Raw genomic sequence first — 27,101 nt, 5'->3', positions numbered from 1 at the left:
TTATGTTTAGTTTCTAACAAAATAGGAGCGGAGCGGTGCCTGTAGTTTTCATATAGAAATTTACTAAAAATAGTTGAAGTGCTTCCGCTCCACCAAAATGGTCGGATACGAGCGCTCTTCTTACTCTTCTCTCCTCTACACTCATATGACTCTCCAACCAAACAAAGAACAGAGCGGCTCCGCTCTATTCTACTCTTCAACCAAACAAAAAATAGAGTGACTATGTTTTACTTGTCAAACAAAGAATAGAACGACTCCATTCTAAAAAAACTAGAACGGAACCGCTCCATTCTAATGGACTCTCCAACCAAACGCACCTTAAGTTAATGTTTGGTTTACAAAATGTAATGTAAATGACAATGGTAGTAATGATCACATTCGAGTGCTAACAATAATAAGTTTGAATAGACTGATATTCGTTTTTAGTGTGTTATCTGATTACGTTGAACTTAAAAAACATGATTTAACGTTATCTGTTATCCATCACGTTACAATTATGTGAATCAAACAACACCTAAGTATGACGCAAAGCTGCACCTTTTTCCTTGGCAGCATTAGGACTCAAGAGAGAAGGCCTCGCCATAATGCAATGACCTGGACCAAAAAAACTCGAGAGAGGGCCCACATTCAAAAGGGTTTTAGAGAAACTATTGGTAGCTATTGGAGTATTACCTATTTTTGATTTAATATTTTAAAGATATCCTATTTTTTATGTTTTGAAAATTATATTTTTTTGGACTTATTGGAGTTGTTTTAACCCTATAACTTGAGGGTGCAACATATTACCCTGATCCCTAAACACCTTCAGTAAACAAGGTTAACTTCTAGAGACAATGCCCGATCCTCGATTTCCCGCGGAGAATTCCTCTATTAGGGGAATGAGGAAGTTTCTCCTCTATGAGGATGTAAACGGAAAAATTCTTCTCCGACGAGTAAATGGAGATAGGTAAGCATTCTCTATCTCCGTTTCCCACGAGGACCCGTTAAACTTACACGTGACATGTTTTCGTGTGATACTTAATGATAAAAATAAATAATTATCTTGTAAAAGATCACTTATTGTACAAATGTGTTTATTTTGATGTGCATATAATGATTTTTTATATCTAGCAATATTTATAAATGACAATGTTTTACATTATTATTTATTAACAAAGAACATACATCTTAGTTATAATATAAGCGAGGTTGGGATCTCTGTCAGGGATTTACCTCTGTGGAAAACGGGGATGAGAAAGAAACGTCCCAGCAAACGTTTGTAAGAATCTCCTTGAGCAAATGTTTTCGTCGCGAGGACAGAGATGAAAGCTATTGTCCAACGGAGAATTTCCGGTTGCCATACTTACTAGTTCCGTCTACCGGCCATGTAGATCGGTGTAACCTAAATCATCATCAGCATGCTCCGTTTTGTCCCCTTCTTGAAGCAACCGAACAAAGGCAGGCGCTGCCTCGTTCGTTTCAATCAAGTCTCCATCGGTTTCAAGTACAGCTCCTTTGTCCAGTTTCCTTGCTCCTTCTCGTCATTTTGGCGCGCCACCATCTCACGGAAATGTCAACAACCCAACGAAAGCAGTAAACCGTACATAGGAAATGAAAGCCAGAGGAGATATTTCAATGGAAAAATGGCAAAAGTGCAACTTTTTTCCCCCCATCAAGCGTATTAGATGCCTTTTTCCCTTGCACAAAACGCTTCTCCGGTTTATTCGACAGACAAAGGACTTGTTTAGTCTGATGTGTGCAAGCCAGCCACCGCTTGGCGGCTCGCATTCATCTCATAGAGCTCATTCTGAGATGAAGTACTCCTCCCTGCTCTTCTCGATGGGCATGTAAATTAACAGGCGCATGTATATGTTGTATTGCGTATCTCATACACAAGAAGCTAATACCAAAGGTAGATTGATTAGCCTTGGAAACTCCTCTCCTTTTCTTTTCAATTGAAAGAAGCAACGATGTGCAATTTGCACGGCACAATTACGCTAACCTACTGCAAATTTTGAAATGGAAAATAACAACATCCTTTGCATTTTTATCTCAATGAAATGATAAGATAGTCCTTCTGTAGTCTTATATACGTGTTCAGCATCCATCAAGAAATAACTCCACGCCTCGTTTTTTAAGAGGCGAGCTTAACATTTATGATGCACAATAAGTATAATTACATTAAGCACGATAAACTTCCTCATAATAAAATATATTCTCTATAATAAACATACTAGAGATATAAATGTTGATAACAGATGCGCAGTTATTTTTTGAGACTGGAGGAATAACCTGTTGTGTGCTCGCAATTTCCTAATGCGGCAGGTGGCTGCGGTGCGTGCGTGGTCCTTATCTCCAAGTACAACCCGGCCACCGACGAGGCGACCGAGTTCTCAGCGAGCTCCTGCCTGACACTGCTCCGTAGCATTGACCGCTGCTCAGTGACCACGAGCGAGGGCATTGGCAACACCAAGGATGGCTACCACGCGGTGCAGCAGCGGCTCGCAGGCTTCCACGCTTCCCAGTGCGGCTTCTGCACGCCGGGCATCTGCATGTCAATCTTCTCAGCGCTGGCCAAGGCCGACAAGGTGGCCAGCCGCCCTACCCCGCCCACAGGCTTCTCCAAGCTCACCACCTCGGAGGCTGAAAAGGCCGTGTCCGGCAACCTGTGCCGGTGCACCGGATACAGGCCCATCGTCGACGCCTGCAAGAGCTTCGCGGCGGACGTGGACCTTGAGGATCTGGGTCTCAACTGCTTCTGGAGGAAGGGCGATGAACCTGCTACCGTCAGCAAACTACCTGGCTACAGTAGTGCTGCAGTCTGCACCTTCCCTGAGTTCCTCAAGTCTGAGATCAAGTCCTCTAGGGAGAATGCAGATGGTGCTGCAGTAGCAGTCTCCAGTGATGGCTGGTACCATCCTCAAAGCATTGAAGAGCTCCACAGGTTGTTTGATTCCTACTGGTTTGATGAAAGTTCTGTGAAGATTGTGGCTGCAAACACCGGGTCTGGAGTGTACAAGGATCAGGACCTCTATGACAAGTACATTGACATCAAAGGAATACCAGAGCTATCAGTCATCAACAGCAGCGTTAAGGGAATTGAGCTTGGATCGGTTGTGTCCATCTCTACAGCCATTGAGGTGTTGTCAGATGGAAATCTGATCTTCAGAAAAATTGCCGATCACCTAAGCAAAGTGGCTTCGCCATTTGTTCGGAACACAGCAACCATAGGTGGCAACATAATCATGGCGCAGAGGTTGCCATTCGAGTCAGACATAGCAACTGTGCTACTGGCTGCAGGTACAACAGTCACAATTCAGACAGCTTCCAAAAGGTTGTGCCTTACTTTGGAGGAGTTCTTGCAGCAGTCTCCATGTGATTCTAGGACCCTGCTGATGAGCATATTCATCCCAAAGTGGGATTCAGATGGCATCACCTTTGAGACATTCCGGGCAGCGCCTCGGCCATTTGGCAATGCTGCTTCATATGTCAATGCTGCTCTCTTGGCAAGGACTTCAACTGATGCAGCTTCAGGGAAGAACATCATGGAGGATATATGCTTGGTGTTCGGTGCTTATGGAGCTGACCATGCCATCAGAGCTAGCAAGGTAGAGGATTTTCTAAAGGGAAAATCACTGAGCTCTTCTGTTATACTTAAAGCAGTTCAGTTGCTTAAAGAGACGGTTTCACCACCAGAAGGCACAACACATCCTGAGTATAGGGTCAGCTTGGCTGTCAGCTTCTTGTTCACCTTCTTATCCTCCTTAACCAACAGCATGAATGAAACAGCAAAGGTTAATGTTATCAATGGATCACTTACTAATAGAACTACAAATATTAGCGGTGGGTACTCACTGAAGGAAAATCTTGAGGTTGACAGAAATTATTTACCAATACACTCAAGACAAGAAATGGTTTTCGGTGATGAATACAAGCCAGTTGGCAAGCCGATCAAGAAAGTCGGGGCAGAGCTCCAAGCTTCTGGTATTTCCCCTCCAATGTACTGCCTTGCCAAAACAATTATTTTGACAGCATCAGCTTATAACCTTTCTTCAGCATATTCTGCAAAATACTGTATAGTGATGCTACTGTTCATTTTTAGTACTTCCTCTGTTCCAAATTATAGACGTTTTAGTATTTCTAGATACGTAGTCTTTACTACGTATCTAGAAATAATAGCTTATATATATCTATGAATCTAAAACGCCTTATAATTTGGAACGGATGGAGTACAATAGTTTTGTCAGTGCTGAACCATCTGAAAATTCAAATATGCATATTTTTCCTCATATTATTGGTTACTGTATGCACTGAGCTATATTTATGTTTCTTACACAGGGGAGGCTGTGTACGTTGATGATATCCCTGTTCCCAAGGGTTGCTTGTATGGAGCATTTATCTACAGCACACGCCCTCATGCTCATGTGAAGGGCATCAACTTCAAATCATCTTTGGCTTCACAGAAGGTCATCACAGTCATTACTGCAAAGGATATTCCCAGAGGCGGACAAAATATAGGATCCAGCTTCCCGATGTTAGGAGAAGAAGTGCTTTTTGCAGATCAAGTTGTTGAATTTGCTGGTCAAAATATTGGCATCGTGGTAAGGTTGCTTAAACTGACCTTTATAAGATTAAATGAGCCAGTAATAAGTCAGTGTATACCCAGAATCTTGAAAATTCTATCAAGCTTACCACGCCATGTTGGTTTTCGATCACACAGATTTCTGAAACACAAAGGTATGCTTATATGGCTGCAAAGCAAGCTGTTGTTGAGTATAGCACAGAAAATTTGCAGCCACCAATTCTGACTATACAAGATGCCATCCAACAGAGCAGCTACTTCCAGATTCCCACATTTTTATCTCCTAAGCCAGTTGGTGATTACAACCAAGGGGTTTCTAAGGCTGATCACACTTTGTCAGCAGAGGTACATACTACATGGTGCTTCCTTTTGTTCCAAAGGCCAAAAGGGGGAGCATACTCCGAGACCTAAAAAGTGTCCAGCAAGGGCGAAACTTACACCAAGTACTTTTTGTTTCCGCAGGTAAAGCTTGAATCCCAATACTATTTTTACATGGAGACACAGGTGGCACTGGCTATTCCTGATGAAGACAACTGCATAACCATCTATTCCTCGACGCAATTTGTTGAGATCACACAAGATGTAGTTGCAAGGTGCCTTGGCATTCCGTTGCACAACGTCCGTGTGATCACAAGAAGAGTCGGCGGAGGCTTTGGTGGAAAGGCAATGAAAGCAATACACGTAAGTCATAACTAACTAGAGCTTTTCTTTGCTAAACATCGTCTATTTGTATTGCCATCCAAAGTGGATGATGTGAGATGCCAAGAATCTCCTCCTTGTCAGATTGCATGTGCATGCGCCGTTGCCGCATTCAAGCTACAGCGTCCTGTTAAGATGTACCTTGATCGCAAGACGGACATGATAATAGCGGGTGGGCGACACCCTATGAAGACAAAGTATTCTGTTGGGTTCAAATCAGATGGCAAGATCACAGCCGTGCACTTGGACCTTGGTCTCAATGCTGGAATAACACCGGATCTGAGTGCAATATTGCCAAATACTATCATTGGTAGTTTCAAAAAGTACAATTGGGGGGCTCTTGCATTTGACATCAAGCTCTGCAAGACGAATGTCTCACCAAAGTCAACAATGCGGGCTCCTGGAGAGGTGCAGGGATCATTTATTGCAGAAGCCATCGTTGAGCATGTTGCATCGGTGCTCTCAGTCGATACCAACACCATTAGGAGGAAGAACCTTCATGACTTCAAGAGTCTTGCAGCGTTCTACGGAGAGAGTGCGGGTGAAGCACCCACATACACGCTGGCCACCATGTTTGATAAGCTGGCCTTGTCTCCAGACTACCAGCACAGAGCTACAATGGTTGAGCACTTCAATAGCAGCAACAAGTGGAAGAAACGTGGCATTTCTTGTGTACCCATCACATATGAGGTGAGTCTTCGGGCTGCTCCAGGCAAGGTGTCTATCATGAATGACGGTTCAATTGCTGTTGAGATTGGAGGGGTTGAGATAGGCCAGGGCTTGTGGACGAAAGTGAAGCAGATGACAGCATTTGGGCTGGGACAACTGTGTGCTGATGGCGGGGAATGCCTCCTTGACAAGGTGCGGATTATCCAGGTCGACTCGTTGAGCATGATCCAGGGAGGGTTCACCGGTGGGAGCACCACTTCTGAAAATAGTTGCGAAGCGGTTCGGCATTCGTGCCTTCGACTTGTTGAAAGGCTCAAGCCTGTAAAGGAGAGTTTGGAGGCTAAGGGTGCCACAATGGAATGGGGTGCCTTGATTGCTCAGGTGAAAATACCCTTATGTTATGACTTTATCTGTTGTCACATATACCAGTTAACCTGATTGAAACAGATACCAAGAATCACATGCAAATCTTTTGCCTCCCTCATTTCCATCATCAATGTACTGCGATCAGTATGGGTAGCAAATAAGTGTGAGATACCCATCATTTTACTATTCCAATTGTCCGTGCCATTTGTTCGTCATTTGCAGGCAAGTATGGCGAGTGTGAACTTATCAGCGCATGCATACTGGAACCCAACTTCCAGGAGTTACTTAAACTATGGAGCTGGCATTAGTGAGGTAGCCCTGATCCAAATTGCTATAGTAACACTGTAAATGCAATTAACAAGCCAAATTGTTGGAGGCTGCAGTTTCAGTTCTTCACGAAGCTGAGACATGATTGGAAATGTCATCACAGGTGGAAGTTGATGTACTGACAGGAGCAACCACGATCCTACGGAGCGACCTCATTCATGACTGCGGGCAGAGCCTGAACCCTGCAGTAGACCTTGGCCAGGTTAGCCTCAAACAAAACTTGATGCTGTTAGACCGTTTGCCAACAGAAATATGCTGCTCTGAACACTGCTATTGATTCACTCAGGTGGAAGGCGCATTCATCCAAGGAGTGGGCTTCTTCACGAACGAGGAGTACAAAACGAACACCGACGGCATGGTCATCCATGACGGCACATGGACGTACAAGATTCCAACGGTCGACACCATCCCGAAGCAGTTCAACGTCGAGTTAATCAACAGCGCTGGCGATAGGAAGCGTGTCCTTTCATCCAAAGGTAAACCTACTCTTCAGTGGCGGACCCAGGATTTTATGGCAGCCTAGGCTGTGAGCCAGTACTGCGGTGCAGGCCTGCGGTAGCCTGGGCTTTGCATCCTTTTTTGAACTAGGGTCAAATACATGCTCCATACAGACGCGCGAGGCAGCCCAGGCCGTGGCCTGTGGTGCCTGTGTACTGCGTCCGCCTCTGCTACTCTTGGAATGTCTCATCTCCTCGGGCATCCTTGGTTCTTGCAGACTTTCCTGAACCTCCTGAGAACTTACGTACAAAAAATACTGCAACTTGAGATCACCATACCAGCATAACATGGCAACAGTGGCTGCTTGCGACCCTGACACTCCGGCTTGGATCTTTGCAGCGTCGGGCGAGCCACCGCTTCTTCTCGCGTCGTCGGTGCACTGTGCGATGAGGGAGGCCATCAGGGCCGCCAGGAAGGAGTTCTCTATCTGCACCGGGCCCGCGAACTCCGCCGTCACGTTCCAGATGGACGTGCCGGCGACGATGCCCGTCGTCAAGGAGCTCTGCGGACTCGACGTCGTCGAACGTTACCTCCAGAGCGTGTCAGCCGGCCCAACCACCCCGAGAGCCATTAGCAAATAATGGTGTGTTTAGCCTCGAGTGGCGTATGTTGTTGTGATGTATTTCTAGAAGGACACTGTAAAATAACAATGGCGAGCAGCGAGCATGGCGAATGTTTGTAGGAAATCATTTGATTTTGACTGGTTCCCGGAGAAATTTTGCAACGAACCCATCGTCGGGGCGTCCGTGCGTACCTGGATAGATGCGGATCGGCTTGAAGCCTCGAACCAGTTCGGAGCCTAGCCAGCTTCCGGTTAGGCGCCAGGCCACGCCGGCGGACAGTGGCCGCTGTGCCTCCTCGAGCGCCATTGGCTGGCTTGGTGCCGGTTGGGGAGAGCAGAGACGGCGAGCCGCGAGCCCGATCGAATTGGCGGCGGGGAAGGGAAATCAGTGAACCATCTCCGCTTGAATCGGGGGACCTATCTCGCCTGCCAGTTCGGCAAGGGCCCCGGTTACTTGGATTCGTCGCAGCCGCAACGGACGTCTTCGCCGCCGCCGCCGCCGCCGCCCGCCAGCGTCAGGTATCCGGCGGTCGGCGGTCCCTTCTTTGCTCTGGTTCCCCTATTTCTCGAAAGGGTTAATCAGATGCGTTGAGTTTTGATCTGACGGACGTTGTGCACGTGCCGATCGTGTGCCACTTACTGCTCTACGCAAGACAGTGTTAGCAATTTGCGAATTTCGGTGATTTTTTTCGTTTTCGGTCTCCTGCGATAACTGGGGTTCGGTATAAATTTTGATTCAGCATTCAATTTTTTTTATTAAAACGAATTTCGGTGTTTTTCGACCGGATTTCGATGATCTCGATCGAATTCCGGTGCTTTTAGCCGAAAATAATGTTTGGCTGTGTAAAAATATAAATTTTGAGTATCATTTCAGTGTATTTGTATATGTATGTGTCGGTGTTTCGAGACAGGGGGGTCCCTAAGCCGACGAGTGAGTGTGCTGCGTGCCCCAGCCCAGATGGGTCGAGCGCGTGGGCGAGCGCGAAGGGGGGAGAGGCGAGGTGGCCGGAGTCGAGCGTGAGAGAGGTGTAAGTCCCGCGGCCTTCGTGTTCGTCCCGCGCCCAGGTCAGGTGCGCTTGCAGTAGGGGGGTTACAAGCGTCCACGCGGGTGAGGGAAGCGAGCGGCCCCAAGAGAGCGCCTGTCCCGTCCTCGGTCCCGCGCGGCCAACCTTCTCTGAGAAGGCCCTGGTCCTTCCTTTTATAGTCGTAAGGAGAGGATCCAGGTGTACAATGGGGATGTAGCAGAGTGCTACGTGTCTAGCGGAGGGAGAGCTAGCGCCCTAGGTACATGCCAATGTGGCAGCCGGAGAGATCTGGGCACCCTGCTGGCGTGATGTCGTGGCTATCGGAGGTGCGGCGGAGCCTGATGGAGGGACAGCTGTTGGAGCGGTCGAGTCCCTGCTGACGTTGTCCTGCTTCCGTAAGAGAGCCGGGGGCCGCCGTCGTCATAGAGCTTGCGGAGCGCCATCATTGCCCCTCCGGCGGAGCTGGCCGGATGGGACGCCGGTCTTGTTCTCCGTGACCCGAGTCGATTCGGGGTAGGATGATGATGGCGCCTCCTGTTGACGTGGCGGTCTATGCCCTAGGCAGGGCGACGTGGGGGTTCCTCCGAAGCCAAGGTTGAGTTTGCCTTTTGTTGCCGTGGCCGAGCCCGAGCCAAGGGGTCGGGCGAGGCGGAAGTCGTTCGGCCGAGGCCAGGGCGGAGTCCGAGCCCTGGGGTCGGGCGAAGCGGAGTTTCGTCGTCTTCCGGGTGCTAGCCCGAGTCTGAGCCCTGGGGTCGGGCGGAGCGGAGTTCGCCGTCTTCCGGGTCTTAGCCCGAGTCCGAGCCCTAGGGTCGGGCGGAGCGGAGTTCGCCGTCTTCCGGGTCTTAGCCCGAGTCCGAGCCCTGGGGTCGGGCGGAGCGGAGTTCGCCGTCTTCCGGGTCTTAGCCCGAGTCCGAGCCCTAGGGTCGGGCGGAGCGGAGTTCGCCGTCTTCCGGGTCTTAGCCCGAGTCCGAGCCCTGGGGTCGGGCGGAGCGGAGTTCGCCGTCTTCCGGGTCTTAGCCCGAGTCCGAGCCCTGGGGTCGGGCGGAGCGGAGTTCGCCGTGGCGCCTTTGGCAAGGCCTGACTGCCTGTCAGACTCACTCTGTCGAGTGGCACTGCAGTCGGAGTGGCGCAGGCGGCGCTGTCCTTCTGTCAGACTGGCCAGTGGAGCAGTGGAGTGACGGCGGTCACTTCAGCTCTGCCGGGGGCGCGTGTCAGGATAGAGGTGTCAGGCCACCTTTGCGTTAAATCCCCCTGCAATTTGGTCAGTCGGTGCGGCGATTTAGTCAAGGTTGCTTCTGAGCGAAGCCAAGGCCTCGGGCAAGCCGGTGATGTGTCCGCCATAAAAAGGGGGCCTCGGGCGAGACGGAAGTCTCTCGAGGTCGGCTGCCTTTGGCCGAGGCTAGGCTCGGGTGAAGCGTGATCGAGTCACTCGTGTGGACTGATCCCTGACTTAATTGTACCCATCAGGCCTTTGCAGCTTTATGCTGATGGGGGTTACCAGCTGAGAATTAGGCGTCTTGAGGGTACCCCTAATTATGGTCCCCGACAGTAGCCCCCGAGCCTCGAAGGGAGTGTTAGCACTCGCTTGGAGGCTTTTGTCGCACTTTTTTGCAAGGGGACCAGCCTTTCTCGGTTGCATTTCGTTCCGGTGGGTGCGCGCGAGCGCACCCGCCGGGTGTAGCCCCCGAGGCCTCGGAGGAGTGGTTACACTCCTTCGAGGTCTTAATACTTCGCTTAACGCTTCGGCTGGTCTGGTCGTTCCCTCATGCGAACTGGCCGTAGCCCGGGTGCACGGTCGGGGCCCAAGCTCTCGGGCTGGTATGTTGACGCTGTCAACGATTTGGCCGGAGCCGGTTTTTGCGAGAGCAGCCCCCGAGCCTCTGCACAGGGCGAGAGGACGATCAGGGACAGACTCGACTTTTTACATACGCCCCTACGTCGCCTTTCCGCAAGGAGGAGGGGGGGAGTGCGCCATGTTACCCTCGATGGGCACCGAACATGGTGTCTCCGGTGAGCTGCAAGCGGGTAATCCGAGTGGACGTCCGTGCCCCGTTCGTTGGGGTCGGCTAGGGGCCCAGAGGCACGCCCAAAAGTACCTGCGGGTGATTTGCCGGACCCGGTCCCCTGGCGACGGGGTCCGAGGGCTCGATGCCTCCCTCCGATGGGATTCCGTTACAAGATCGTTCCCGCTGGTCTCGGAAATGTCCTAGGGTACCTCGGGAGCGCAGCCCGAGCCTTGGTTATGTATCGAACGTACCCCTGGTCATCCCTCGCTCGGTGCCTGAGGCGACTGTGAACCCTTCGGGGGCCAGCCTTCGAACCCCTGATCAGTAATGGGCGCGGAGCCCGAGTAGCCTGAGGCGGCCATGGAGCCCTTCGGGGGGCTGGCCTTCGAACCCCTGACCAGTAGTGGGTGTCGGGCCCACGCGATCTGAGGCGACTGTTGAACCCTTCGGAGGGCCAGCCTTCGAACCCCTGATCAGTAATGGGGGGCTCGGAGCCCGGTTCCTTCGCGGAGAAGGATCCCTTTCGGGGTATCCCCCTTTCCCGGTCCCTGTTGCAAGAGATAGAGAAAGAGGAAAACGGAAAAGGATACGAAATCGAACGACGTGGCGTACCTTTTCTGACGCGGTTATTATGGCGAAGGTGAAGCGTCGCGCGCTCCTCCTGCCAGAGGCGCCGCGTGTCCCGCCGCGGAGTTAATGCGACGGGGCGAGTGGTTGGCGAGGCGGCCGTTGCGCGCGTGCGATCTGTTCGAGGAACGGGTCACGGGTGCACCGTCTCCACGCCGTGAGAAGAGGCTCTCTTGCTGTCTCAGGATGGGACGTGAGCCTGGCTGACGACGTGACCGCTGCGCCCGCCCGCCTGCCACCGCTATTACTGCCGGCCCACTTTCGGTCGCTTTGACCGACGCGCCAGGCTGGCGCTGTTGGGTCGCCTCGAGTCGCGGCATAGGCTCCGCAACCGAAGAGGCGTGATGGTGGCACAAGTGGTGGTGCGGTTGCTTGCATGCAGCAACTGACGCATCGGTTGCTCGACGCGTGGGCCTGGGTTCCCAAGCTGGCGTGTCAGAAGTCGGAGAAGCGCGTCCATCTGGCGCGGTTGCATGCCGCCTGCATGGCTGCCCGCCCCTTCTGCCCGTTGGTCTGGGCGAAAATGGGGGGTCGCCTGTAACCGCCGGACGGTCGTGCGCACCACGCGCGGCGGTTTGGCTTCTTCTGCCCTGAGCCGGCTTGCATGACATGCGGGACCCAGCCCCCGAGTCGCAGGGGAGGGCCTTGGAGCGTGTTGGAGAAGACTCAGCCCGCGGCGTCTAGGGGCGCACGTAGGGAGAGTTGCCTTTAAAAGGAGGGAGACTCCTTTCGTAAGGCAACCATGTCTTCTTTCTCCCTTAAGCGTCGTGTCTTCCCATCTTCCAAGCCCCCGGATGGGGGGTATCCGCCGCCTTTCCGCCTCCTCGTCGGAGGAACGCAACTCCATGGGAGTTGGTACCTCTCAGCCATTGTTCGGCTTCAAGGATTTTCATCATGCTGCCCGGCTGCTTCCCTCCGCCGGCGGTCACCTGAGATGGCGACCTCCGACTTGATGGTGGGGGAAAGCGAGCCGGGCTGCGGCCTCTGCCCCTTCCTCAGCCTCAAGGATTTTCATCACCAAGGCTGGGGAGGGGAGAGTGCCGAGTTGGGGTCGGCCCCTGCGTGGGCGGTGGCCCGCTCCTTCACTCAGTGATGGGGGGAGAAGCGGGCATTGCCCGTGGCGTCCGGCAGCTGCAGCGTGCCTGGTCTTCAGTCGCGAGTGGCTTCGGGGCCACTTGCGGTGCCGGCGTCTGCCACGGCAGCTGGAAGGGGTTCTTCCGCCGGCGCGGCGGCCGGGACCGGCCACGGGCTGACCTCCAACCTCTACGGCCTTCTGCCCGTCCTTGCCTCACGAGTTTTGGCATGGGCGGGGGCCTCCTGGCAGCGGCATCCACCCTGAGGTCAGCGTTGCCGCTGTTCGGCCCCCCGGAGCAGAAGTCGTCGTCGTCGCCGCTGCTGGAGCAGGTGACGGCGCGCCGTTCGTCGGCCTTCCGTTGCTCCGCAGGCCTTCCCCCTCGGAGTGGGGTTGTTCGTACCTGCGGAGGGGGAACCGGAGTTCCGTTTGTAATGGCACTTCGAATGTCAGTGTTCTTCGTTCATTGTGGCTGTCGGGGCCTGAACGTGTATGTAATTTTGGCACGGAGCCGTGTTTTTTCCTCATTTTCGAGCATTAAGTCTCGCCTGTTGATTATCTGAACCGCTTTACCAAGCATGAGTTGCCCCATGTCAAGGTGTCGAGTGAGGTATCCGTATCCCGGAGGCGTAGGAATCCCTCGGCCCGTTCGGCCTTGTTGTTTGGGGCTCCTCTAGCTTAGTTGAAGAGACCCCTCGGCCGCCCTTCGGTGGACCGAGGCCAGGGGTAGCGATATCAGTATGAACAGAGGCGGAGTTGGCTCGAGAATGGGAAACTGTCTGGCCGGAGCCTAGCCGTGTTGTCCGTCAGCGGAGCCGACGTCGAAGTCGATCAGTCGAGGCCTCGGGTCGGGCTGGCGCCCTTGGAAGCCGGTTGACCGAGGCCCCAGGGGTAACCGGTTGAGCCGCCTGCTCGGGTCGGATTCCCGGAGGAGTCCCTGGACTGCAGCGCCGCCCGAGGCTGGGTCGGGCTTTGCTGAAGACGTCGTCGATGCCGAGGGTGCTATGGCTCCCTTCAGCGTGAAGACCCGAGCCTGCAGGATCAGATCATCTTGTAGCGTGTGCTTTCTGCGGCCGCCGAGGCCAGAAGAACACACCCTCGCTGCGCTTGCAAAGCTGCGTCTTTTTTCCTCTTGTTTCGAGCATCTGGACTCTGTCGGTAACAGGGATGTTTGTGTGAGCGAGAGCTGCTTTTCGCGGAAGGGACGAGTGAGGTATCCGTATCCCAGAGGCGTGGGAATCCCTCGGCTCGGTCGGCCTTGCGGCTTACGCGTACTTTCACCCGTCCATGAGGCCCTGTCGCCGACTTAGTCGAGAAAGCTTGAAGGACTGCTTCGGTAGGAGAGCTTCCGAGCGTGATGACTCGTTCGGTCCACGGAGTCGCTTTATCCGAGCGCAAGTTACTTATCGCAGAAGGTGATGAGTGAGGTATCCGTATCCCGGAGGCGTAGGAGTCCCTCGGCTCGGTCAGCCTTGGCTGCTTACGTGTACCTCGTCGTTTCCAGGACCCGCTTTTCCGAAGTAGTCAGGAAGCACGAAAGAAATCCTGCTAAAAAGAGATCCTTTTTCGAGGAAAAATTCGACACAGAGGGGGTCTCCCCCCTTTTAGCCCCCGAGGGAGGGTCGGGCTTTGCCGAGGCTAGGCCGACCCTTCCTTGACGACTAAACTTTGCGTAGGTGTGAGGTATATAAACAACTTGAAAACATCTTAAGGGTAGAAGCGACGTAGCTGTTTGATGTTCCAAGCGTTGCCGTAGATCTCGCCTTGATTGTTGGCTAGCTTGTATGTTCCGGGCTTCAGAACTTTGGCGATGACGAATGGCCCTTCCCAGGGGGGCGTGAGCTTGTGCCTCCCTCGGGCGTCTTGCCGCAGCCGAAGCACCAGGTCGCCCACCTGGAGTTCTCGGGACCGGACCCCTCGGGCATGGTAGCGTCGCAGGGACTGTTGGTACCGCGCCGAGTGTAGTAAGGCCCTGTCCCGAGCTTCCTCCAGCTGGTCCAGCGATTCCTCTCGGCTAGCTTGGTTGCTTTGTTCGGTGTAGGCCCTCACCCTCGGGGAGCCGTACTCCAGGTCAGTGGGCAAGATAGCTTCAGCCCCGTAGACCAGGAAAAACGGCGTGAAGCCCGTGGCACGACTCGGCGTCGTCCTTAGGCTCCAGACCACCGAGGGGAGTTCCTTCATCCATCGCTTGCCGAACTTGTTGAGGTCGTTGTAGATCCGAGGCTTGAGCCCTTGTAGAATCATGCCATTGGCACGCTCTACTTGCCCATTCGACATGGGATGAGCCACGGCGGCCCAGTCCACCTGGATATGGTGATCCTCGCAAAAATCCAAGAATTTTTTGCCGGTGAACTGGGTGCCGTTGTCGGTGATGATGGAGTTCGGGACCCCGAAGCGATGGATGATGTTGGTGAAGAATGCCACCGCCTGCTCGGACCTGATGCTGTTCAGAGGTCGGACCTCGATCCACTTGGAGAATTTGTCGATGGCGACCAGCAGGTGCGTGTAGCCCCCGGGCGCCTTCTGCAAGGGATCGACGAGGTCCAGACCCCATACAGCGAAGGGCCAGGTGATGGGTATTGTCTGCAGAGCCTGAGCGGGCAGGTGTGTCCGCTTCGCATAGAATTGGCACCCTTCGCAGGTGCGGACAATTCTAGTGGCGTCAGCCACCGCCGTTGGCCAGTAGAAGCCTTGTCGGAAAGCATTTCCGACAAGGGCTCGGGGCGCTGCGTGGTGGCCGCAAGCCCCCGAGTGTACTTCTTGCAGCAGTTCCCGACCTTCGGCGATGGAGATGCACCGCTGGAGGATGCCCGAGGGGCTGCGATGGTAGAGCTCCTCTTCGTCGCCCAGCAAGACGAATGACTTGGCGCGTCGCGCTACCCGCCGAGCCTCGACTTGGTCGAGGGGTAGCTCTCCTCGACGGAGATATTGCAGGTACGGGGCCTGCCAATCTTGATCTGGTGTGGCCCCGCTCTGCCCTTCCTCGACGTTCAGTGCCCTGCCCTCGGGGGCCGAGGGTACCTCGGGCTGGGCCGAGGGTGCCTCGGGCTGAGCCGAGGGTACCTCGGGCTGAGCCGAGGGTACCTCGGGCTCGGGCGTGTCGTCGAGCTTGACGGAGGGTTGATGCAGATCCCGGGAGAAGACGTCCGGGGGGACTGTTGTTCGCCCCGAGGCTATCTTAGCCAGCTCGTCTGCGGTTTCGTTGTAGCGTCGAGCGATGTGGTTGAGCTCGAGCCCGAAGAACTTGTCTTCCAGGCGCCGAACCTCGTCGCAGTAGGCCTCCATCTTCGGGTCGCGGCAGTGGGAGTTCTTCATGACTTGGTCGATGACGAGCTGCGAATCACCGCGAGCGTCGAGGCGTCTGACCCCTAGCTCGATGGCGATCCGCAATCCGTTGACCAGAGCTTCGTACTCGGCCACATTGTTGGACGCCGGGAAGTGGAGGCGCAGCACGTAGCGCAAGTGCTTTCCGAGGGGCGAGATGAAGAGCAGGCCCGCGCCGGCCCCCGTCTTCATCAGCGACCCGTCGAAAAACATGGTCCAGAGCTCCGGTTGGATCGGGGTCGTTGGCAGTTGGGTGTCGACCCATTCGGCCACGAAATCCGCCAACACTTGGGACTTGATGGCCTTCCGAGGGGCGAACGAGATCGTTTCGCCCATGATCTCCACCGCCCACTTCGCGATCCTGCCGGAGGCCTCTCGGCACTGGATGATCTCCCCCAGGGGGAAGGATGACACCACAGTCACCGGATGGGACTCGAAGTAGTGTCGCAGCTTCCGCCTTGTTAGGATCACAGCATACAGCAACTTTTGAACTTGTGGGTAGCGGATCTTAGTCTCGGACAGCACTTCGCTGATGAAGTAGACCGGCCTCTGAACGGGCAATGTATGCCCTTCCTCCTGCCTTTCGACCACAATCGCGGCGCTAACCACCTGAGTGGTTGCGGCGACGTAGACCAAGAGGGCTTCTCCGTCCGCCGGCGGCACCAAGACAGGCGCTTTTGTAAGGAGCGCCTTCAGGTTGCCGAGGGCTTCCTCGGCCTCAGGGGTCCAAGCGAAACATTCGGCCTTCCTTAAGAGGCGGTACAGAGGCAGACCTCTTTCGCCGAGGCGTGAGATGAAGCGGCTCAGGGCCGCGAGGCATCCCGTGACCCTCTGTACCCCTTTTAAGTCCTTGATGGGTCCCATGCTGGTGATGGCCGCAATCTTCTCCGGGTTGGCTTCGATGCCTCGCTCGGAGACAATGAACCCTAGGAGCATGCCTCGGGGGACCCCGAAGACACACTTCTCAGGATTAAGCTTGACTCCTTTCGCCTTGAGACACCGGAATGTCACTTCAAGGTCGGAGAGGAGGTCGGAAGCCTTCCGCGTCTTGACTACGATGTCATCGACGTAGGCCTCGACTGTGCGACCGATGTGTTTGCCGAACACATGGTTCATGCACCGCTGGTACGTCGCGCCCGCATTCCTCAAACCGAACGGCATGGTGACATAGCAGTACATGCCGAACGGCGTGATGAAAGAAGTCGCGAGCTGGTCGGACTCTTTCATCCGGATCTGGTGATACCCTGAGTAGGCATCGAGGAAGGACAGGGTTTCGCACCCAGCAGTGGAATCCACGATTTGGTCGATGCGAGGCAGAGGGTAGGGAACCTTCGGACATGCTTTGTTGAGACCAGTGTAGTCTACACACATCCGCCATTTCCCCCCTTTCTTCCTCACAAGCACAGGGTTGGCAAGCCATTCGGGATGGAATACCTCTTTGATGAACCCCGCTGCCATTAGCTTGTGGATCTCTTCGCCAATCACTCTGCGCTTCTCCTCGTCGAATCGGCGCAGAGGCTGCCTGACGGGTCGAGCTCCGGCCCGAATATCCAGCGAGTGCTCGGCGACCTCCCTCGGTATGCCGGGCATGTCCGAGGGACTCCACGCAAAAACGTCGGCGTTTGCGCGGAGAAAGTCGACGAGCACTGCTTCCTATTTGGGGTCGAGCCCGGAACCGATCCGGATCTGCTTGGTGGTGTCGCCACTGGGGTCGAGGGGGACGGCCTTGACCGTCTCCACTGGCTCGAAGTTGCCGACATGGCGCTTCACGTCTGGCACCTCCTTGGAGAGGTTCTCCAGGTCGGCGATGAGGGCCTCGGACTCGGCGAGGGCCTCGGCGTACTCCACGCACTCCACGTCGCATTCGAACGCGTGTTTGTACGTGGGGCCGACGGTGATGACCCCGTTGGGGCCCGGCATCTTGAGCTTCAGGTAGGTGTAGTTGGGGACGGCCATGAACTTCGCGTAGCATGGCCTCCCTAGCACGGCGTGGTAGGTTCCTCGGAACCCGACCACTTCGAACGTCAGGGTCTCCCTTCGGAAGTTGGAGGGTGTCCCGAAGCAGACTGGGAGGTCAAGTCGCCCGAGGGGCTGGACGCGCTTCCCAGGGATGATCCCGTGGAAGGGCGCAGCGCCTGCTCGGACGGAGGACGGATCGACGCGCAGGAGCTTGAGGGTCTCGGCGTAGATGATGTTGAGGCAGCTGCCCCCGTCCATCAGGACCTTGGTGAGTCTGACATCGCCGACAACGGGGTCGACGACGAGCGGGTATTTCCCGGGGCTCGGCACATGGTCGGGGTGGTCGGCCCGGTCGAAAGTGATGGGCTTGTCGGACCAGTCTAGGTAGACTGGCGCCGCCACCTTCACCGAGCAGACCTCCCGGCGCTCCTGCTTGCGGTGCCGAGCCGAGGTATTCGCCGCATGCCCTCCATAGATCATGAAGCAGTCGCGGACCTCGGGGAACTCTCCTGCTGGGCGATCTTCGTTCTTGTCGTCGTCGTGGGCCCTGCCACCCTCGGCGGGTGGCCCGGCCCTGTGGAAATGACGCCGAAGCATAACGCACTCCTCGAGGGTGTGCTTGACGGGCCCCTGATGGTAGGGGCACGGCTCCTTGAGCATCTTGTCGAAGAGGTTTGCACCTCCGGGGGGCTTCCGAGGGTTCTTATACTCGGCGGCGGCGACAAGGTCCGCGTCGGCGGCGTCGCGTTTCGATTGCGACTTCTTCTTGCCTTTCTTCTTGGCGCCGCGCGGAGCAGACGCCTCGGGAGCTTCTTCCGATGGGCGGCCCTGGGGCTGCTTGTCCTTTCGGAAGATAGCCTCGACCGCCTCCTGGCCAGAGGCGAACTTGGTGGCGATGTCCATCAGCTCGCTCGCCCTGGTGGGGGTTTTGCGACCCAGCTTGCTCACCAGGTCGCGGCAAGTGGTGCCGGCGAGGAACGCGCCGATGACATCCGAGTCGGTGATGTTGGGCAGCTCGGTGCGCTGCTTCGAGAATCGCCGGATGTAGTCCCGGAGCGACTCCCCCGGCTGTTGCCAGCAGCTTCGAAGGTCACAGGAATTCCCGGGGCGCACGTATGTGCCCTGGAAATTGCCAGCGAAGGCTTGGACCAAGCCGTCCCAGTTGGAAATCTGCCCCGGAGGCAGGTGCTCCAACCAGGCGCGAGCAGTGTCGGAGAGGAACAGGGGGAGGTTACGGATGATGAGGTTGTCGTCGTCCGTTCCACCCAGTTGGCAGGCAAGGCGGTAGTCCGCGAGCCACAGTTCCGGTCTCGTTTCCCCCGAGTACTTCGTGATAGTAGTCGGGGGTCGGAACCGGGTCGGGAATGGCGCCCGTCGGATGGCCCGACTGAAGGCCTGCGGACCGGGTGGCTCGGGCGAGGGACTCCGATCCTCCCCGCTGTCGTAGCGCCCCCCACGCCTGGGGTGGTAGCCTCGGCGCACCCTTTCGTCGAGGTGAGCCCGACAGTCGCGTCGATGGTGCTCGTTGCCGAGGTGGCTCGGGGCCGCAGGCGCGGTGTTGCGCGTGCGCCCGGTGTAGACCGAGGCTTCCCGCATGAATCGGGAAGTCGCGGCATGAGGTTCTGAGGGATATCCTTGCCTTCGGGATGCAGTGCTCTCGGCCCGCCGGGCCGCAGCGCCTTCTAGGAGATTCTTGAGTTCTCCCTGGATTCGCCGACCCTCGGTGGTTGACGGCTCCGGCATCGCGCGGATGAGCATTGCTGCGGTTGCCAGGTTCTGACCGACCCCGCTGGATGCGGGCGGCGGCCTGATCCTGACATCGTTGGCGACGCGGTGCTGGAGACCTTGGGGCAGCTGACGTATTTCTCCGGCCAGGGGTTGGCCCACCCATGCCTGTCCGACGTCCCGACGGATCGGCTCAAGCGCTCCTGTTCCCTCGTTGAGCCTGGCCTGCGCCTCGCGGACTTGCTCGAGTTGTGGGTCGTAACCCCCCGCCGGAGCGGGGACCACAGCTAGCTCCCGTGGGATGTCGGCGCGAGGCACCGGCCTAGGGAGATCACCATCCTCCGGCATGCCAAGATGGTTGCCTTCGGTGGGATCCCCTAGCTCGATGTGGAAACATTCGCGGCTTGGGCCACAGCTCTCGTCGCCAAGGCTGCGGCTTCCATCGGAACAGTCGGATAGACAGTAGTCACATGCGGTCATGAAGTCCCGCACGGCACTGGGGTTGCCAAGTCCGGAGAAATCCCAACCGATGCCGGGATCGTCATCTTCCTCGGACCCAGAGGGCCCGTAGGTCGAGACGTCCGTCAGTCGGTCCCAAGGCGACCGCATACGGAACCTCAGTGGGGTTGCACTCGCCTCAATGAGAGCGCCCGCCAAAACGAGGTCGTTTGGCGGGTTGAGGCCGAGTCGAAATGACGCAAGATGGGAGTTAGTCGTTACCTTTTGGTCGACGAGGAGCGATGTAGTCACATCGGGGACTGGTTGCGCCATCATCTCCGGTTCGAGGGCGACGTCCTGCAGGCTTTCCGCGAGCGCGCCGGCGTCGTCTTCTTGCTCGGGGTCGGCGTGGCGCGGGGGGACGGCGCTTGCCTCCGTCTTGAACGCGAGGTCGACGTCCGGCGTGCCTTCCGTCGGGGCGTCGGGGGTGTCGATTCGCTCGACGGCCGACGAAGCGCGGCCTCCCGTCCGGCCTTGACGGCCCCGCCTCCTCCTCCGTTGGCGGGGGAGGGAACGGAGCGAGCCCGAATGTTGCTCTTCCACTACGCGGGGAAGACGTCGTCGATTCCGCCGCCGGCGGGCGGGTTGTCGGCCGCCATTGTCGTAGTCGCGCGGTGGTGGAAGAAGTATCATGTCGTAGCTGCCGTCGAAGGACATGAACTCAAGAGTCCCGAAATGAAGCACCGTCCCGGGCCGGAGAGGTTGCTGGAGACTGCCCATCTGGAGCTTGACGGGGAGCTGTTCGTCAGCACGCAGCAGGCCCCTACCTGGCGCGCCAACTGTCGGCGTTTCGAGACAGGGGGGTCCCTAAGCCGACGAGTGAGTGTGCTGCGTGCCCCAGCCCAGATGGGTCGAGCGCGTGGGCGAGCGCGAAGGGGGGAGAGGCGAGGTGGCCGGAGTCGAGCGTGAGAGAGGTGTAAGTCCCGCGGCCTTCGTGTTCGTCCCGCGCCCAGGTCAGGTGCGCTTGCAGTAGGGGGGTTACAAGCGTCCACGCGGGTGAGGGAAGCGAGCGGCCCCAAGAGAGCGCCTGTCCCGTCCTCGGTCCCGCGCGATCAACCTTCTCTGAGAAGGCCATGGTCCTTCCTTTTATAGTCGTAAGGAGAGGATCCAGGTGTACAATGGGGATGTAGCAGAGTGCTACGTGTCTAGCGGAGGGAGAGCTAGCGCCCTAGGTACATGCCAATGTGGCAGCCGGAGAGATCTGGGCACCCTGCTGGCGTGATGTCGTGGCTGTCGGAGGTGCGGCGGAGCCTGATGGAGGGACAGCTGTTGGAGCGGTCGAGTCCCTGCTGACGTTGTCCTGCTTCCGTAAGAGAGCCGGGGGCCGCCGTCGTCATAGAGCTTGCGGAGCGCCATCATTGCCCCTCCGGCGGAGCTGGCCGGATGGGACGCCGGTCTTGTTCTCCGTGACCCGAGTCGATTCGGGGTAGGATGATGATGGCGCCTCCTGTTGACGTGGCGGTCTATGCCCTAGGCAGGGCGACGTGGGGGTTCCTCCGAAGCCAAGGTTGAGTTTGCCTTTTGTTGCCGTGGTCGAGCCCGAGCCAAGGGGTCGGGCGAGGCGGAAGTCGTTCGGCCGAGGCCAGGGCGGAGTCCGAGCCCTGGGGTCGGGCGAAGCGGAGTTTCGTCGTCTTCCGGGTGCTAGCCCGAGTCCGAGCCCTGGGGTCGGGCGGAGCGGAGTTCGCCGTCTTCCGGGTCTTAGCCCGAGTCCGAGCCCTGGGGTCGGGCGGAGCGGAGTTCGCCGTCTTCCGGGTCTTAGCCCGAGTCCGAGCCCTGGGGTCGGGCGAAGCGGAGTTCGCCGTCTTCCGGGTCTTAGCCCGAGTCCGAGCCCTGGGGTCGGGCGGAGCGGAGTTCGTCGTCTTCCGGGTCTTAGCCCGAGTCCGAGCCCTGGGGTCGGGCGGAGCGGAGTTCGCCGTCTTCCGGGTCTTAGCCCGAGTCCGAGCCCTGGGGTCGGGCGGAGCGGAGTTCGCCGTCTTCCGGGTCTTAGCCCGAGTCCGAGCCCTGGGGTCGGGCGGAGCGGAGTTCGCCGTGGCGCCTTTGGCAAGGCCTGACTGCCTGTCAGACTCACTCTGTCGAGTGGCACTGCAGTCGGAGTGGCGCAGGCGGCGCTGTCCTTCTGTCAGACTGGCCAGTGGAGCAGTGGAGTGACGGCGGTCACTTCGGCTCTGCCGGGGGCGCGTGTCAGGATAGAGGTGTCAGGCCACCTTTGCGTTAAATCCCCCTGCAATTTGGTCAGTCGGTGCGGCGATTTAGTCAAGGTTGCTTCTGAGCGAAGCCAAGGCCTCGGGCAAGCCGGTGATGTGTCCGCCATAAAAAGGGGGCCTCGGGCGAGACGGAAGTCTCTCGAGGTCGGCTGCCTTTGGCCGAGGCTAGGCTCGGGTGAAGCGTGATCGAGTCACTCGTGTGGGCTGATCCCTGACTTAATCGTACCCATCAGGCCTTTGCAGCTTTATGCTGATGGGGGTTACCAGCTGAGAATTAGGCGTCTTGAGGGTACCCCTAATTATGGTCCCCGACAGTATGATATTGTAAAATACAAGATACAAAGTATACATAAATGAACAAGAATTCTTCATGCACTTTTCATACAACATATATCCTTCACATAGAAGTTATATATACATAACTTCATATGAAATAAATCCAAACTCTAAACAATACGAGTCCAATTTCATATATGACATTACAATATAACTACAAAGATATAATCTTGTCGAGTGTTTAAGCTTCTATTACATGTGGATCTATATGCATTTTATGTGTAATGTGTAGACTTTTATAATAGGCCTGTATGAACTTCATATGAATTTTTGGAGTTTGGACTTCTATTTTTATACCGACCTACATGTGTGTGTAATTTATGTGATGGGCGTATGATTTTATGAAAAATGCATGGATAGTTCAAATTCAAGTGTGTGTTTATGTGAGTTTGGACATTAAATTATTTGTGAGTATATTATTAGTCATTGTGCAGTGCAATTTGAACAATTTGCAAACATATCTAATTAAAATTTTGATTTTTTAAAATCGAACGACATTTACCATCGAGAAAATAGCGAACTCCATAGAGAAAATGACGAAATCCGCCGAGAAAAACGAAATCCACTCATTTGAAAGTTGAAATCTTAAACCATTCGAAATCTAAGAAATTTGAGTGAAATTTGCTGATTTCCTGTTCTCGGGTGGTGGCGAGAAATGAGGAAAAAACGATAAGGTTAACCCTGCACAGACACAACTAAATCCTATCGCTATATGCCTATATACACGACGAAACCCATTGCTGAATTATATTCTATACACCGTACTTACATATCTACGCGCAAACATGCTATCTAATTTTAGGCCATGTTTAAAATCTCTAGAGCTAATAGTTAACTGGTAATTAGCTATAGAGATTCTAAACACTTTCAGCTAAGACTCTAACTAATTATTGACTATCTCATAGCTAAGCATTAGTTCATTAGCTAGTTCAACCTAGTTAAGAATTTATTAACGGGCTAACTATTAGCTCTAGGGTTCTAAACATGACCTTAATTTAATATACAGAGCTAAAGTAGGGAGTGTGCATTCGCTTAGTACGTGTTCTCATGTGCTAAATTGGGAGACATTTTATACTAAGAAAGAAATTGGCAGCTAAATTTGCTTTGACGGGACTTAAATGTATATGGAGGTCTGGATATACATCCACTGATCCTATCTAAGTTCATAGGATGAGTTATGCGAATTGATTCTATGTGTCACTGGTATATGTACTCTAAAAGACTGTAACTTATAACATATCTTTCGTCTCTCCTCTCTCATGGGAGAAATATAACATATAAAAATTATAAAAATATCTTATGTATAACCAAGTAATGCAAATATATCCAGCATAAAATTATATTGGCTTAATTAATCTATATCTAAATTACGATTACTAAGGCTAGTTTGGGAGCTCTATTTTCCTTAGGGATTCCTATTTTTCCATGAGAAAATAAACTAATTTTTCTTGGAAAAATAAAAATTCCTTAGGATAATGAGGTTTCCAAACTAGCCCTTAGAATAGAAAAATCTAAGGACCGAGGCCTAAGATTATTTTGATATTTGTGCTTAGCTTCTCTCATATGAAATGCGAGTGACGATATGAAAGCTTCCGCTAGAGCAATAAATACGTTAGGGTCCATTTCATTACCGAAGGTGTATAGTTCATAGGAAAATCATGTAGAGATAATCAAAGGGCATCCAAAATTATAGATGGCCAAACGGGTGGCCGGTACGACCCGAGCACGATAACAAAACGGCACGACAGGCACGAACCCGATAGACACGATTACTTAGTTGTGTGTCGTGCCACCCGATGTGCCCAGCCAAAGGCACGAGCACGACCCGATTAAAGATTATGTGGGTCGTGACGGCACGCCTGCCCCGTTTGGCACGACAAAACATAAAACACAGTCTGTGTTACACTTACACAGGCATCATGCACATTTCATAACATATAATATTTTTAGATTAGCTGGGCTGGTACAATGATTGCCTCGTTTAAAACCTATCTAGTAAAACTCACACCTCGTGGGAAACCCTAGATAGGAAAAGAGTACATCCCAATTCTACTATTTAAAATAACTTTCAATGGTTATAAGTGTTAAGTTCTACACAACTGCAGAAAGATAATCTTCCTTAGCATTATCATTCCAAATATAAGAGGTCAAAGCAATAGAAGATGCAAATTTCAACTTCTCAACAACTTTAGCATGTTGTTCTTTAAAATACCTTTTTCATATCCCTAGTTGTTGTTTGCTTAGAAATATTAGTATGCCTAGGATTATGAGCAATTTTAATAAAGTCATCAAATGCATTACAGTCACCGAAACATAGAGGAAGATCTAGTCTAGCAATGAACCTGCACAATTGGTGCCTAGCAACCTCAAGAATATACTCCCAACTAAAGACAGAGCCATCGGCGGCGTACAACAGACCCATAGGGTCTTACAGGACAGACGAGGAGAAGGCAGTGGAGGGGGGCAGACTGAGGAGGCGAGGAGAGCAGGCGGCGACGTAGATCTAGTCCACTGGCGACTGGATCTAGGGGGCAAGGAGGTGTGACTGAGGAGAGGACGAAGCGTTGAGGCGGCGACGCAGATCCAGTCCATCGGCGACTGGATCTCAAAGGCAAGGAGACGACCGAGGCGGAGCAGATCCAGTTCATCGGCGACTGGATCTCGACGTGGCGAGCGTGGCTGAGGAAGCGTGGGTGAGGAGCGGAGTGGAGGAGCCGAGGAGGCAAGGCGAGGAGACGGAGGTGTCGTGCAAGAGGTGAAGGGATGGGGACTGGGAGGGGGTGTGGACATGGCAAGGGGTTATCAAACCCTAGCGGGCCTCGCATGCCGGTCGGTTAAAGATGCCAGGCCAGACTGGTACGTTGTGCTCAGGTAACGGCCTAAGCACGTCCCATCCATACCAGGCTGGTACTGGTCCGGTTAGCTAACGGGTCGTGCTGGCCAATGACCCTATGCACGGTACCGTGCTCGGGTCGTTCGACTCGTCCCATCGGACCATCTATATCCAAAATTACACCGGCCACACAGTGCCACCAAGCACTAGATCATCACTTTGATGCATATCGGATTATTTCAGTGGATAAATTAGCCAGCAGACGGACTCGTGTGTAACCATCAAAGCAGACGAGTTAAAGCATATCCCAGCGATAATCATCGAGGAACCAGGGCATAGGCATCCAATCCTTGGAACGGCTCCCGCGCATCATCGTCCTCCTCCTCCTCCTCTTGCTGCTGCAGAGGGCCCGGCGCCGGGTGCGCGCGAGCTACCGCGGCGTGCACGGCGATCTGGGCCTGGGTCCTGGCCAGCTCGCACTGCGTCGCTCTGATCTCTCCCTGGAGGTGGCCCACGACCCCAGCGCAGCCGTACACCGGGTCCTGCACGCGCCGGCGTGCCTCCACCGCCATCGTGTCCGCCGCTCTGGCTCGTTCGTGGACAGGGAGATTCTACACGCACGTGCGACAGAAGAGAAATGGTGGTGAGGCTGTGAGCTGTGAAGTAGAGCGATTGATGATGGTACGGTGCGTAGGTCCATTTATCTACCTGGAGCATCCTTGCAATGTTGCTGGCGCCGAAGACCCTCTGCACGCAGGCGTATCTCTGGGGATCCGATGCCGGGAAGTAGGGGGCCAGGGCGCAGCCCTGGCCGCACTTCCTGCGCTGGTTCTTGCACGCGGCGCACCGCTTATTGCCTGGGCTCGGGCTGCTGCTGGCGGCGGCTTCCGTGTTTGCGCCCGTCGACATGATCTAGCGCGAGATTTTGAAGAGAGGGAGAGGAGATTTGCTCGGAGATTTCGAGGATCTTGCAGAGATATGTCGCGCTGTGAGAAATATGTGTTGTGTTTTTATGTAGGGTGAGTGTGTATATGGAAGTCTTCAACGGTTGAATTCCTTCCCCACATTGCACTCGCCACATGCATTTAGCCGTTGCACTCGCTCCATGCATTTGGCGGGGCCAAGCCAACCGCCAAACACGCCTCCTCACTCACCATTCCACAAGTTCACTCTCTCGCCGCCGCAAAGCCGGCCAGAACCAGCGCGTGCGGGCGGTGCCGCGCGGCGGGGCCCTGAGGAATGCCGCACTCCGTCTTGCAAGCTCGTCGACGCCTTCAGGCTGCATGCTGCTCCTCGTCTCCCTCTCGCTCCTCCGGTCCTCCCTCGCACACGTCCTCCACCGCCGCCCTGGGAGGTCCCACTTGGCGGCGGACGCCTCCCCGATCCCACCCGGCTGTTCCTGTCGCCATCCCCAGGGGACAACGCGAGCATCGCGGCCGACCTCAACGCCAGTGGCGAGTACAAGCCGCTGCTCTCGATCGTACCCCGGGCACGGCTCCCTCTCGCTGCTCCGGCCCGACGGATTCCCTCTCGCTCGAGGATAACGTGGACGAGGGGCGACGCGTCGTGCCATCGTACCACACGTACGTGCTTGTCCAGCGGGGCCGTCGCGGATGTGGTGTTCGTCAACCTCGGCCGTGACCGCGAGGAGAATGATCTGTTAAGTTTGTTTGTGATCCAAATTCTGAAAAAGGCAGTCAAGTTGGCGAGTGAAGCTCCGGCTCGTTTTAGGGTTTTACCTCTATAAATATTTTTAAATATCTTTGTAAGCCGCAGTAGATAATTATCTCAATTGTAAATCTTCTGCGGT

At 54.8% G+C, this 27,101-nt stretch overlaps 1 long non-coding RNA gene across 9 annotated transcripts; it reads right to left on the bottom strand.

Moving 5' to 3' along the window:
- Positions 1-1,999: 1,999 nt before the first annotated feature.
- Positions 2,000-8,300, bottom strand: LOC103644152 (uncharacterized). 9 transcript variants are annotated; one of them, XR_002266583.3, is made up of 4 exons: positions 7,875-8,245; positions 4,314-7,756; positions 3,835-4,041; positions 2,000-3,742 (listed from the first exon to the last, which is right to left on the bottom strand). It is a non-coding gene; the product is annotated as an uncharacterized lncRNA (long non-coding RNA). The 9 variants fall into 9 exon arrangements; XR_002749711.2 differs by having other exon boundaries at positions 3,835-3,982; positions 7,399-7,756; XR_002749710.2 differs by lacking the exon at positions 4,314-7,756 and having other exon boundaries at positions 3,835-3,982; positions 7,875-8,300.
- Between the last annotated feature and the right edge of the window lie 18,801 nt (positions 8,301-27,101).

The sequence above is a fragment of the Zea mays genome, chromosome 1 (assembly GCF_902167145.1).
Source record: "Zea mays cultivar B73 chromosome 1, Zm-B73-REFERENCE-NAM-5.0, whole genome shotgun sequence".
Lineage (NCBI taxonomy): Eukaryota > Viridiplantae > Streptophyta > Magnoliopsida > Poales > Poaceae > Zea > Zea mays.
Note: the sequence above shows the minus strand (reverse complement) of the source record. Positions and strands in the feature narration are given on the sequence as shown.